General features: G+C 40.6%; 1 protein-coding gene across 2 annotated transcripts in view; it reads left to right on the forward strand.

Annotated features, from left to right (window-relative positions):
- dyrk1b (dual-specificity tyrosine-(Y)-phosphorylation regulated kinase 1B) overlaps positions 1-12,611 on the forward strand; it is a 61,948-nt gene that overhangs the window by 31,994 nt on the left and 17,343 nt on the right. The gene's annotated exons all lie outside the window — the stretch shown is intronic.

Genomic DNA, 12,611 nt, shown 5'->3' on the forward strand with positions numbered 1-12,611 from the left:
TTATACCAAAAAGTTCTACTTTGGTTTCATCTGACCACATGACATTCTCCCAATCCTCTGCTGTATCATCCATGTGCTCTCTGGCAAACTTCAGACGGGCCTGGACATGCACTGGCTTCAGCAGCGGAACACGTCTGGCACTGCGGGATCTGATTCCCTGCCGTTTTAGTGTGTTACTGATGGTGACCTTTGTTACTTTGGTCCCAGCTCTCTGCAGGTCATTCACCAGGTCCCCCCGTGTGGTTCTGGGATCTTTGCTCACCGTTCTCATGATCATTTTGACCCCACGGGATGAGATCTTGCGTGGAGCCCCAGATCGTGGGAGATTATCAGTGGTCTTGTATGTCTTCCATTTTCTGATGATTGCTCCCACAGTTGATTTTTTCACACCAAGCTGCTTGCCTATTGTAGATACACTCTTTCCAGCCTGGTGCAGGTCTACAATACTTTTCCTGGTGTCCTTCGAGAGCTCTTTGGTCTTGGCCATGGCGGAGTTTGGAGTCTGACTGTTTGAGGCTGTGGACAGGTGTCTTTTATACAGATGATGAGTTCGAACAAGTGCCATTCATACAGGTAACGAGTGGGGGACAGAAAAGCGTCTTACAGAAGACGTTACAGGTCTGTGGGAGCCAGAGATTTTCCATGTTTGAGGTGACCAAATACTTATTTGCCACCCTGATTTACGAATAAATTCTTTAAAAATCCTACCATGTGTATTCATGGATTTTTTTTTCACATTCTGTCTCTCACAGTTGACGTGTACCTCTGGTGCAAATTACTGGCCTCTGTCATCATTTTAGGTGGGGGCACTTGCACAATCGGTGGCTGACTAAATACTTTTTTGCCCCACTGTATGCTAGCTGCCTGACGTCGGCCTGTAGTTGGATTTCTGCTTTTAGTTGTTATATACATATATATAACAACTAGACCAGTTGTTATATCAGCAGCTGCCAGGATCTCTTCCTTGCACGCTGTCATAGCCAGGCTGTACTCGATAGTGTGTGTTTGAGTCACATGGTTTGTTGCTTTTTTGCATATTTTTCCAAGTATTGTGAGATTGTTCAAGAACCTCAGTTTTTATTGACTAAATCCTCACTGGAGACGGACACGTTTCTGTCTCTCTCAGTAATATCTTAGCTTGTGCCGTTGTGTGCGCTATGAAATGTAACTGGATGCCGTTGCTTACTATTATATTGTGTTTTGACATGTTTATATCACCTAAAATGTGTCCTGGTATTATGACAGGCGATATCTGACACACAATACAGAGGTATAAACAGGCCGGTATCCTACAGAGAAAAGCTCAACACTAGGAGAGGCCATTTGGAAGTGAGGGCACGGCTGCCCATAGATGAGGATCAAAGTTAACAAATTTAACTCAAGTCAAAATAATAAGCAGACTTTTGGAAAAGATGCGATTAGTGTTTAGTACAGTGTTTTAGCTTCTTCCCACAGTACAGACATCTGTTAGCTTCATTGGTGATTCTAATCAACTGTACTCGTGAATGCAACGTGCATAAAGCACTGATGTGCGTAAAATTATTAACATGGGTAATGAGCTAAATGTGGCATGCAGTTAGTTTGAATGGTCAGACTACAAACGCACATAAATGAAATAACAATGTGTGCTTACAAAACTGGCACAGCGTAAAAAAGCCAACATGAGCTAAAAACTTGGAGTGGAAACGTGTTCCTTTAGTCTGTGTCAAACCGATCAGCACAGCCATGATGATCATGTTTACTGAGGCTGGGATGTCTGCGTAACATCAACTGTCGTTTGTGTTGGAAGTTCTCTGAAATCTTCCTGTGCAAATATCACCCACTTTACAACAATAAAAAAAATTCAACCGATATTGAAACAAATTAAAATGACAGTGCAACAAGCAAAGTCACACCAGAAACTAACCAAACATATTCTGAATAGGTCAAATCAAAAAACCTAAAGTTCTACGATGCTAAGAGAGCAGCAGTAGAGGGGAGTCTGATGGGAGGCATGGGGTGTACTAGACCACATTTCAAAGCATTTGTAACATCATTTTTCAGTTTTAAAGCTAAATTAAATCAAATATTAATAAAACTGTGTTAGTGTTTTCCAGTATAAATAGAAAAGTTTTTTGGCAGGTCAGTAGAACTCTGGTGCTCTTATGTTGGACACTGAATTACAATCACCATTCATTCTGAGCATCTAACATCTTGTTTTCAACAGCACAAAATTTAGCATCACAGTGTGAACTTTAGCTAATACGCTCAATTTTCTTTGTTGTAGCCTGACGTACTCTTTTAAAATCACTCATTCACTAATACACTTCAACATGCAGACACACACAGATGCAGACAAACACATACACATGAAACCTACCTCATCTAGAAGATACAATACTATCATAAAAGGGTTTGGTGGGTTTTTGACAGATGTGCATTAAACCATTAAAACATGTCCATGTCTGAAATGGAAATCCATGAGCAGTTTGTTTTGAGAGACCAGTGGTTTTTGCTTATCCCATTACTCAATGAATTGATGGAATTATCAATAGAAATTTGATTACTAAGTTATAAGTAGCTTCAATGCAGCTGGTTAAAAAACTGCAACATCCTAGCTAGAAAGGATTTTTCACTTTTATTGTATCATGTATGATTGTGTATTTTGTAACAATACTGAAGCATTACAAGGATGAAGTTACTTTATTGTTAAATTAAAGTCTTAATTAGTAATTTAATACGTTTGCTGGAAATTTCCAGGGAGAAATCCCTCTAACCTACTTTTGTGCTTACATTCAGCTAAGACAGTGTCACTATCATGCTGCTGCTGCTACTTATTTCAGTAGATTCATGATTCAAACCTGGCAGTGTGTCATCAGTGACAGTAACTCATTACAAAATGAGTTATATTAACGTACACTTGTAAATGCAAGCTGCACGCATCAATAAAACAAGTTGTTGCAAATTTTTCCTGAAAACTCGTGGTGTTATTTTGAGGCCATATGACCCACACCTAATGTCCAGTGTCTTAATCAGCGTTCAAGGTTGCTCGTTAGTGTCTTTGTGTTGCTATTTGGCTGCACAGAGTGAAAGATTCTGAGTATGCAGTGTGCCATTCCAAGGGATTGACAGCATAGTTGACAGTGTAGATGGACGTGGGGAAAAGGACAGAATGTGGCTGCAGTAGACGCAGCTTTGTGTGTGTTAGAACTTCACTCTTCTTCAGCCAGCTGAAGGACCAACAAGAGCAAAAGCAAGAGGAGCCCACAGAGCGTGTTTGTGACAGAAAACAACCTGTAGACGAGCTGTCTGTCGTTTCTCCATAGGACTGACAACCATGCAGGTCCCTTTACTAAACTGCTGGGCCATCATTTAATGTGTTGCATGTTCACATTGATTCATAGAGTCTCTGAAAACTACCAGAGGAGTGCAACACTATCCTTTCTAAAAATACTCTTTCAATTGTTTTCTTTTTTTTTGTTTTTGTATGTTTTTTCCAGATGGAGCTAAAAAGCATCATCCAACACATGGATCCAAAATGAAAGACTAGGGTGCTCTGCCTTTTAGATTTAATCCTCATTTAACTAATGTCGTCATAGTTTTGGTTTCTGTGTACAAATTCCTTGTTTGAAATTGTTAAAAAATAGTTTGTCAATATCTTTTGATTGAAAAATGATCATTGGACTGGTGCTTTCATGAAAGCCTCACTGACCCAGTCACATTCATACATGCACTTTTCTGTCTAATGTTCACAAACACACTCGTGTTCCAGCATCTCGGGTCATCAGCTACCTTTTCATACTTCAAACTCACTAGATGCTGGTGCTTCTTGACTACAGTGCGCTGTTGTCCCAAACAACAGGTGCAGAGCGACTGTATGGAACATTCCAAGGATTTCATGGACCTGTTTGCTCAGAGCAGTAGCTGTGTTTCTTTGTAATTATCTGTTGTGTATGGTGTGCCTGTAGGACTACTTTAGGAACCAGCTGTGTCACTTATGTAAAGCATTCACAGAATTGAAATCCAGAACTCTTGTTGTGCTAGTGGCACACACAGTAGGTGTAACAGATTCTGCCATCTGCTGGCATGTTACCGTCGAACATTTAAAAGACACACAGACATTTGTTTGCTTTGTTGCTGCTGCAGCGCTTACTCTTAAAAAGAACTTATGGCTACAGACAGAACGGCTTGAATCAGAGTTGAGTGTTGTGACATTACTGAGGACCAGTAGCTTCAGACTGGTCATGACCACAGTACAGGTAAGGGCCAAGTAAAGATTCTAATTCCTCATCGACATCAAATACTGATCAAGCTGTCACTGTCAGGTCACCATGTCTGATGCTGCAGAGCATCAACCTACAGATATGACATTCCTAATAAACTCTAATGCATGTTTGACTGCTTTAGAAAAGCACGTGAGATTTATCACACTAAAACATGACAGACTCAACTTCAAGTCAGAGCAACACTCAGGTTTTTTATTGAAATGAGTCCGTGTTAAAAGCTTGGGTCAGAGTGGATAGCAGACACAAATATTAGCCCCATTTTCAAGTGCAAAATAAGTCTGTACAGACGGTGAGAGGTTCTTATACCAGAGTAATGCATTAGCATTATTAGAGTGAACATTGGTGGTTAGAAAAGAAGCCCAGCGATATTGATGTATGGCCATCCACCTCAGACTTTATCATTTTTGTTCAGATGTGTGTGGCAGGTAGAAGACATTTCCTGGGTTTATTTATCATTTAGTTTTATCATAATTATTGCCACGTTTTAGAGGGGTTTTTTGGGGGGGGGGGCGGGGTCTGTAGCTCAGGAGGTAGAGCACATCATCTGCTAATCAGAAGGTTGGTGGTTCGATCCCTGGCTGCTCCAGTCTGCATCCCAAATATCCCTGGGGAGGGGGGTTTGCAGCCTACACACAAGTCCAGTTTCTGTAGGTTGAAGCTCTGTGTCATATTGCACCGGTGCAAAGTAGTGTGGTATGATGGATACCAAGAGAACATGAGCTACTAGCTCTATGAGTTGCATGTCAGTCCTCAGTGTACAGGTACAAAACATGTAGTGTTTTTGGTGTTGGATGTCATGTCAGCGTACAGTAGAGTTAATTAGATCTGACTCTACTCTGATTGCTGGTTTGTGTGTATACACAATGGTAAAAAGTACACTTTCTGTTAGAGGTTTTACATCAAGACATCATAAAAATAATCTGGTCCTTGCTCATCAACATCAGCAGTGATATCAGAGAAGCGGCTGTTGCTGCCCATCAATCTGAAGGTGATGCAATGGCTCATTCAAAGCTCACAAGTTTCAATGAACTGAAGCAAAGCTGTAATGAAGAGTAGACCAGAATTCCTCCGCAATAATGTGAGAGACTGAAATCATACAGAAAAGAACTACTTTGTTATTGCTACTGAAATAGATTCTACAACCTACTGAATCACAGGCTGGGATCTTTGATTTTATTTGGTTTTTTGTAAACATTTTAAACCATTCAACACCATCGGGCCTGCAGCTGAAAGAATAAAAACTAAGCTGTGCAAGTTAGAACATGAATTTAATGGAACCCATCAGATTCTCTCATATCTTAATGATAAAGCTGTAATAATATTAATAAGTCTGTTAATTCACACCAGTGACCTTTTGCAGGCTTTCTTTGCTGCCTTCAAATAGGCCACACTTTATTTATATATTTATTTATTTTTCCAGTCTTACTGACCAAAACGATTCAAACATACACACATTCATACAGCACTTTTAACACTAAACTCCTGTACGTGCCAGTCCTCGTACACAGCTGTGTTAGCTGCATTCTGTATTAAGTTTACTGTAAAATCATTCGCTCAGCTGCTGATACAGTTACCAGTGTAACTGGTCAGATGATGCCAATCCCAGCCCATTTAACATCACCTAGACCGTTAAACTGTGCGTTGACTTAAGGTGCCGCACTTCATCGAGTAACACAAATAAGTTCATTATAAAAATCCTTGAGGCAAAACGTTTTGCTTCAATGCTTTTTCAAAACATTTGTTTTGTTATCTTTTTAGATTTAAAGTGAAATAAAATAAAATATTATATTAATACAACTTTTTTTAGAATACAAAAATAACAGGTTTTTTTAAGGCCAGTGAAACTGAGCCGCTGACCTGGGGCTGTGAGGATGAACATTTAATTATTATGAATTATTAACATGTACACCTTAAGAAGGTATTGTTTTCAGCAGCACAAAATTTAGCATCAAAGCTCAGAGTAAACTTCAGGATTCAGATGTGCTCGCCTTTGTTCATCGCAGCCAGGTGTACAGACACACAAACACAAGCACTGCTAAGGACCAGATTATTTTCTATTATTATATCAAACCTTAGAAGGTGAAAGGTGGTGTCTTTGTGTTTACCATAATGAGGAGGCCTTTCTTCACTGGGCTGTAGTGGGAACAATGGTTGCGTTACACGACCAACTTGTTGTGAGCATGTAGCCTTTGCTTCTGACTGTGCTGTGTGTTGCTGTGCTGCCTGAGGTAACTCCTCTTTGTTTCTCTCATTATTGTTGTACAACAACACCTATAAAGACATGAAACAGCGGTCAGGAAAGGAATAGAAAAGATGACTCTGTTTGAGATGCACTGAAGTCGTGAAGCGAGAAAGTGAGGGATGAATGAATGATGGATGGATAAGTAGGACAGAAGGCATATTCAGAGGGAGTGAGATTTGAGAAAGTAGGAAAGATGACGAGGAGAAGAGGAGGAGGAGAAAGCGGCTGGTAGGGTGGGTTGAGTTGCTAGGGGAGAGTATGTCAGAGTGTTGCTGAGAGCCAGGACTGCTATTGGAAGCTACTTGCTTAGCAGGGGAGAAGGAGAAGAGGAGAGAGAAGTAGCTAATGAGTATTGTAGCCTGGCTGCTGAGACAGCACTGGGTTTATTTATAGAGTGCTGGCCAGCCAGCCCTTAGATACCAACAGCGAATCAGCCGAGAGAGAAAGAAGGCGCTTCAACCAATGGCAGAACAGGCGCGAGGGGGGGGGGCCGAGTGAGGAAGTGCTGTGACTGCCTCTCAGTCTCTTAAAGAGACTGTGCAGGTTTCTCAGTACTAGGCAGATATTCTCTCTCTCTCCCTCCAGGAGTGTCATGTTTGTAAGCAGGCCAGGACCTGGACCACAACAGTCCCACACTGAATCACTGTTTCTACCTCATCACACAAGCAAGCACACACAGTTCAGCACAGAGGTTCGAAGCTACTCACAGCTTTCTAGGCCCTTCATTCAGCTGCACACCTCCGTTTACATTCTCATTGAGCCATTTAGAAAACAATGAACAGAAGAGCTCTTCATATTGTGGATGGAAGGTGATAGTGGGGGCAAACCTAGAATTACAAGTTGTTTTTCCATGTTGACTGAGAATGCTTGCCCTGATTAGAAATATAAATGGTTGATATACTTGAACCATGAAGCCATGAAATCTCTTTTACTTTGATGTAGTGAGTGCTGGACTTTTAGCACGACTGCTGCTTTCCAAACTGTTGTTGTGAACCGCTTTGAGTGCTCACATAGAGTAGAAAAGCGCTGAATAAGAACCAGTCCACTTGCCATTACCATGATGATCTAAACTGATGTTTGGCCTTTTCCATGAGGCTCACGATCAGCAGCTTTAGCTTTTCTGACCTGTATTATCATCAGAGGGTGGGCCAATCGACACTGGGCGCCTCCACTAACAACATGTTGTTTCTTAAACTGATTTGCTGCATTCCGGTAATTGCATGATCAGCTCTCAGTACTTCCTGTAATTTGGAGTTAAAACTTTGCTTTCACCAGGTTCAGTAGAGTCTGAATCATCTTCTGATGTGCTAGCCACCTATCATCATTTCTGGTGCACTGCCTACTGTGTCTAATGCCTCACAGTTTATACTTTGTAAAGAGGGATACAGATCGAGGCTCCATATTGAGATAAGTAATTCCAGTTGCATTCCCAAACAGTATTCCCATTTCTTACTTGCAGTAGCTTCCTATCACTGCACGCTTACTAGAATTGTGAAAGAATAGTTACTAGAGATTACTACTGAATCTCTAAAACCACTGTATTTGGGGCATCCCTGTGATGCACCTACTCACTCTCGGTGAGTGAGAGAAGAGCCCAGACAACAGGGACCAATCAGGGACACACACTATCTAAACAAGTGACACTAAACTGTGTGAATGAACTCTGTTCTTGCCTCTGCTCCGTTCTCCTGTACTTGTAAACATTTGAGTTCATGTTAGCTCCTCTGTTTTTGTCGCTGGTGTGATTACGTCACTGAAGTTTTAGTTTCATCCCATTTTGTGTACCGAGTACTTTTTTCATTTGTATCTTAAGTAACAATATCGAATTATTATATTTAAGTAAATAAAATAAATACAGCAAAGGATGATTTTGACAATCAGTATTATTATATTCTCTTAAGTAAAAATCAGATGTTTTATACCAGTCTTTGCTGTGCTGTCTGAATAATGAAGACACTAGTGCAGGTCCCTTAATTATTTTCCATTTCATGTTAAAATCACTGTTACACTTTTCATTGCAGAGCTTGATAAGGCTGTCAAAATGCCTACTGTATGCAACGTATTTTTTCTAGTTTAGTTTGTTATGTGTACGTATATCATTTAAAAGACGTGCCTGTGCTGAAGATGATGGCAGTAGTTACATCTCTGTTGGTCTGGCCTCTTGCTGACCTAATGTGAAAATTGTTTGAATGGTTTTGACCTGTGTGCCTGATTATCTACAGAGTACCGTGTGGAGTTGCGTGTCACCTGAAGGAGGCAAAGACCCGAGAATTTCTAATTTGATCCCATTTTTAGTGACTCTGCGTAGTGAGCGGCCTTATTTTTAACCACATATCTAAATAACACTTTTCTATTTTGGTTTTGGTATTTGCCAGCTGGCAGAAGGGAGACATGTTGGAGCGCTTCTTATTGCGTCTCTCATCCTGAGAATAGTAAGAAGAGCAACCTTTATCACTCATCTCATTCTTGTAACTTAACTGGAGGAAGAAACATGGTCAGCAGCTGGGCCACTCCCTGTTTATTCTAAAACCGTCATTAATTATGTAAAAAGACCAGGAGTATTATAAGTCACACGTCCTGTTTTGGTAGCTAGCTGACTTACTGTGCTATGTTGAGTAGGTTCATAGCCTAGATGAAGACACTTAAACTGTGATATTTAAATAAAAGGGTCGCTCAGCAAATGTATTTTTACCTGGCCTTTCTATGAGGCTCATGGGGTTAGACACAAGACACAACATCCTGATAGATCTATTGTTCTGATCGGGTGTTTGTATAAATTGAATTGAATTGTTGCTCTGGGTCTGAGCCTTAAATGCATAACTAGAAGGATGAACAGAAATTAAATGAATATGAAAATGGCACCAGTGCACTTGGTTTGGACTTCCAAACACCTGTTTGTTGCTTGGCCAGAGAAGCAGACTTACTTTGCATGCTGTTGGCAACACATACAATAACTGTTCAAAAGGACTGAGCCACCCCGGTTTATGTTTTAACAGGAAAATGCAAAAGGGGTGATGAAATTATTTATTATTATTAGGGAGAGAGATTGAGGGGGGAAAGATGTGTAGCAGGTTAAGGTGACCAAGGACAGAAATGGAAAAATCCAAAAAAGTTCAGAAGTGTGCTGAGAAGATGGACAGAGTGGACAGAGGAGCTGATGAATGTAGAAAATCAGAGACTGCAGAGGAAAGGGGAAGCCAGGGCAGCTATGAAATGTGGAAAGGTGATTGGTCCAAATTACATACCTGTGGAGGTGTTTGGGATAAATATTGCTTAACACAGTCCGGGAGAGCGAGAGGATGCCTAAGGAAGTGCACTGGTGCCAGTCTTCAAGAACAACCATGATGTCCGGAGCTTTTAAGAAAAGAGGTGATGATCAGTGAGCAGCAGCATGGCTTGATGCTGAGAAAGAGCACTACAGATGTGATGTTTGCATTGAGAATATTAATGGAGAGCTATAGAAGAGGTCAGAAGGAGCTTCACTGTGTCTTTGTGCATGTAGAGCAACAGAAGATCGGCTGCCAAGTGAGGAACTGTTGTACTGCATGAGTAAGTCAGGTGTGGCAGAGAAGATTGTGAGGGTGGTGCAGGACATGTATGAGGACAGTGAGACAGTGGTGAGGTGTGCAAAAAGAGTGACATATGGGTTCGAGGTGGGGGTGGAATTACATCAGAGATCTCCTCTAAGCCTCTTCTAGTTTGCAGTGGTCATGGACTGGACTGGATGGACTGATGGTTTGTGCAGTGGGTATACTGGACAAAGGATGTTGAAGATAATGTTCGTTTGTGCACCATTTCAAGTGTCTGAGGAGCTCATTAGAACGTGTGCAGCATTTGTGCATTTTTCAAGTATCATGATGTGCACGCAAGGGAGGAACTTCCCTCGAACATGGATTAAGTGACAACATTAGGCTTGTATCTATTGACTGTTTCAGTAATTGAGTATTCCATTGTTTAACTGAGTAATTGGGTAAGAAATATTTTTGGTGCATGCCAGAGAACAAACTAAGCCATCGAGTCCGAGGAATCGTCTGTAGGCCTCCGAGACAGGATGGTGTTGAGGCACAGGTCTGAGGGTAGAGACAGCAACACCGAAGCTCCCAGTGAGCACAGAGGGCTCCAGCTTTGTTACATGGAAGAAGTTTAAACATGATCACTTTGAGCTCTTCATTAGTCGTGGATGCTTGCAACGAGCTAAAGTTGTGTTTGTCATGCAGATAATTAAAGAACCTTGTAATGCAAGTAACAACATAATTGTAACTGTAATCTGATTACTAAATTTATTACAGTAAAACATTACATTACTGTGTTGCTGAAAAATGTAAAACAATACTGTAACTGCGTTTTACCTCGGATCACGGCTTTGCTCATGCTGCTGAAGAGACCATTTAAAATGGGTTCTTTCCTCAGCTGTCTTTATGTGCAGACACTGTTCATCTTTTAAGTCGGGGCTTTTACATGCTTGGATGATTCACAGGTCACTGTTAAGTATCAAACAAAACACTCCTCTGGAAATGGTCAGGTATAAGGACTGGACTAAAAATGAGACCATGTCCAAAGAAAGACCTTCAGAAAACCTGGAGAACTATTTCTCAAGGCTACTTTAAAATGACAAGAACGCTGATATATAGAAATGACAGTCTCAGCTAAATATGGACTCTGACCATGAAATAACACATGCAATCAGGAGAAAAGGCTGATTACGTGTGGAAAAGACCAATCTTTGGCATAGAGGTGTGGCAGGTTATCCAGTTAGGTAGTTGCTTTAGCTATGCAGCGGCTGTAAACAAGGGCTGCAACTAACGATTATGTTGATGGTCAAATAATCTGCCTAATTTTTCTTGGATTGGTCGATTAGTCAACTGTAATCTCTGCTTAATGTGGGCGAACCGCCTGTTGTAGGCTGCACCCCTGTAAATATCACCCTGTTGTCTCGTCCCAAAGCAAATTAAATTATTGCCATATATAGCAAATTGATTATTAGGTAATACAAATCAAAGCGCGAGTAGTACTTAAACAAAAGTAATGTGCAAATAGGAAACTATAGATGACCTCTGTTCTTAAGTTCAAATAAAGCTTCAAATTAAAAATTAAAATTAAAAAAAATTTCCAGTTCAAAATAAAAGTTTCCAAAGTTTACAGATGATTCCGTTCATGAATTCACAACTGCAGCGTTCCAGCTGCTGATAACCATGTGAAAGATGACTTGGTGCATGAGCCTCTTTACAGGACAAACCCATCTGTACGCCTCCAGAAGGTGTAGTGTTCAATACCAATTCATTTGTAATTAATTAATGATATAGTCCGACCCACAGATTAACAAGCGAACGTTAGGTGGAAGAGGTTTACTATTCAGAATCAATGCTAAAATGAATGTGAGAAGAACAAAAACTCAGATAAAAATGATCGTACACAAACATGAAGGTGTCAGCGTGTCACACTAAAACTGACCGTTCAGAGCTGATGTCACAGCTCCTGCGTGCCGGTGTTTTAAATGCTCGTGCGCTGCAGCAGCGTGCACAGTCTGCATGTCACGTAGTTTTTTAGGAAATCCTTTTTCTTTCTCCTGTTTTGCGGTTCACAGACGATATAGGCGATACTGCCCCACGGCTTCCTGTAGTGTAACTGCAGTTACAAAAACACATTTACCTGGTTTTAAATAAGACATCATCGATTATGGCGATGAATCATAGCAGCCTGCTGTAGACATAGTCTTGTGAGGTTTTTTTCATTGCTTCAGATAAACGTCCTTATCTGATGGTGTAAAGAGTTCTAGTTTTCACACATAATATTTGGACTTGGTCCTGTTAGAAGTTTCAAAGTTTAAAATCTCTCTGTTTTGCGCTGTTTTCTGTGAAACTGCTGATTCATCTTCTTTACTCAACCAAAAGTGAACACAAATATTAGCTTTGAAATGTAAGAACGTAAAAACTAGCTGCTTGAAAGTTATTTTTCTGCAAAGGTAACTGAACATCGTGTTATGTTAATATGATAATAAAATAATATCAAGTCCACACGTCATAGTAGACCTGTGGGATGAATGATGCAGTGTTGATGGTGATGAGCGTGGTGCATTGGGATACAGGAACGAAACATTAGTAGTT

This window comes from Pelmatolapia mariae, linkage group LG10_11, assembly GCF_036321145.2.
Source record: "Pelmatolapia mariae isolate MD_Pm_ZW linkage group LG10_11, Pm_UMD_F_2, whole genome shotgun sequence".
NCBI classification, from domain to species: Eukaryota; Metazoa; Chordata; class Actinopteri; order Cichliformes; family Cichlidae; genus Pelmatolapia; species Pelmatolapia mariae.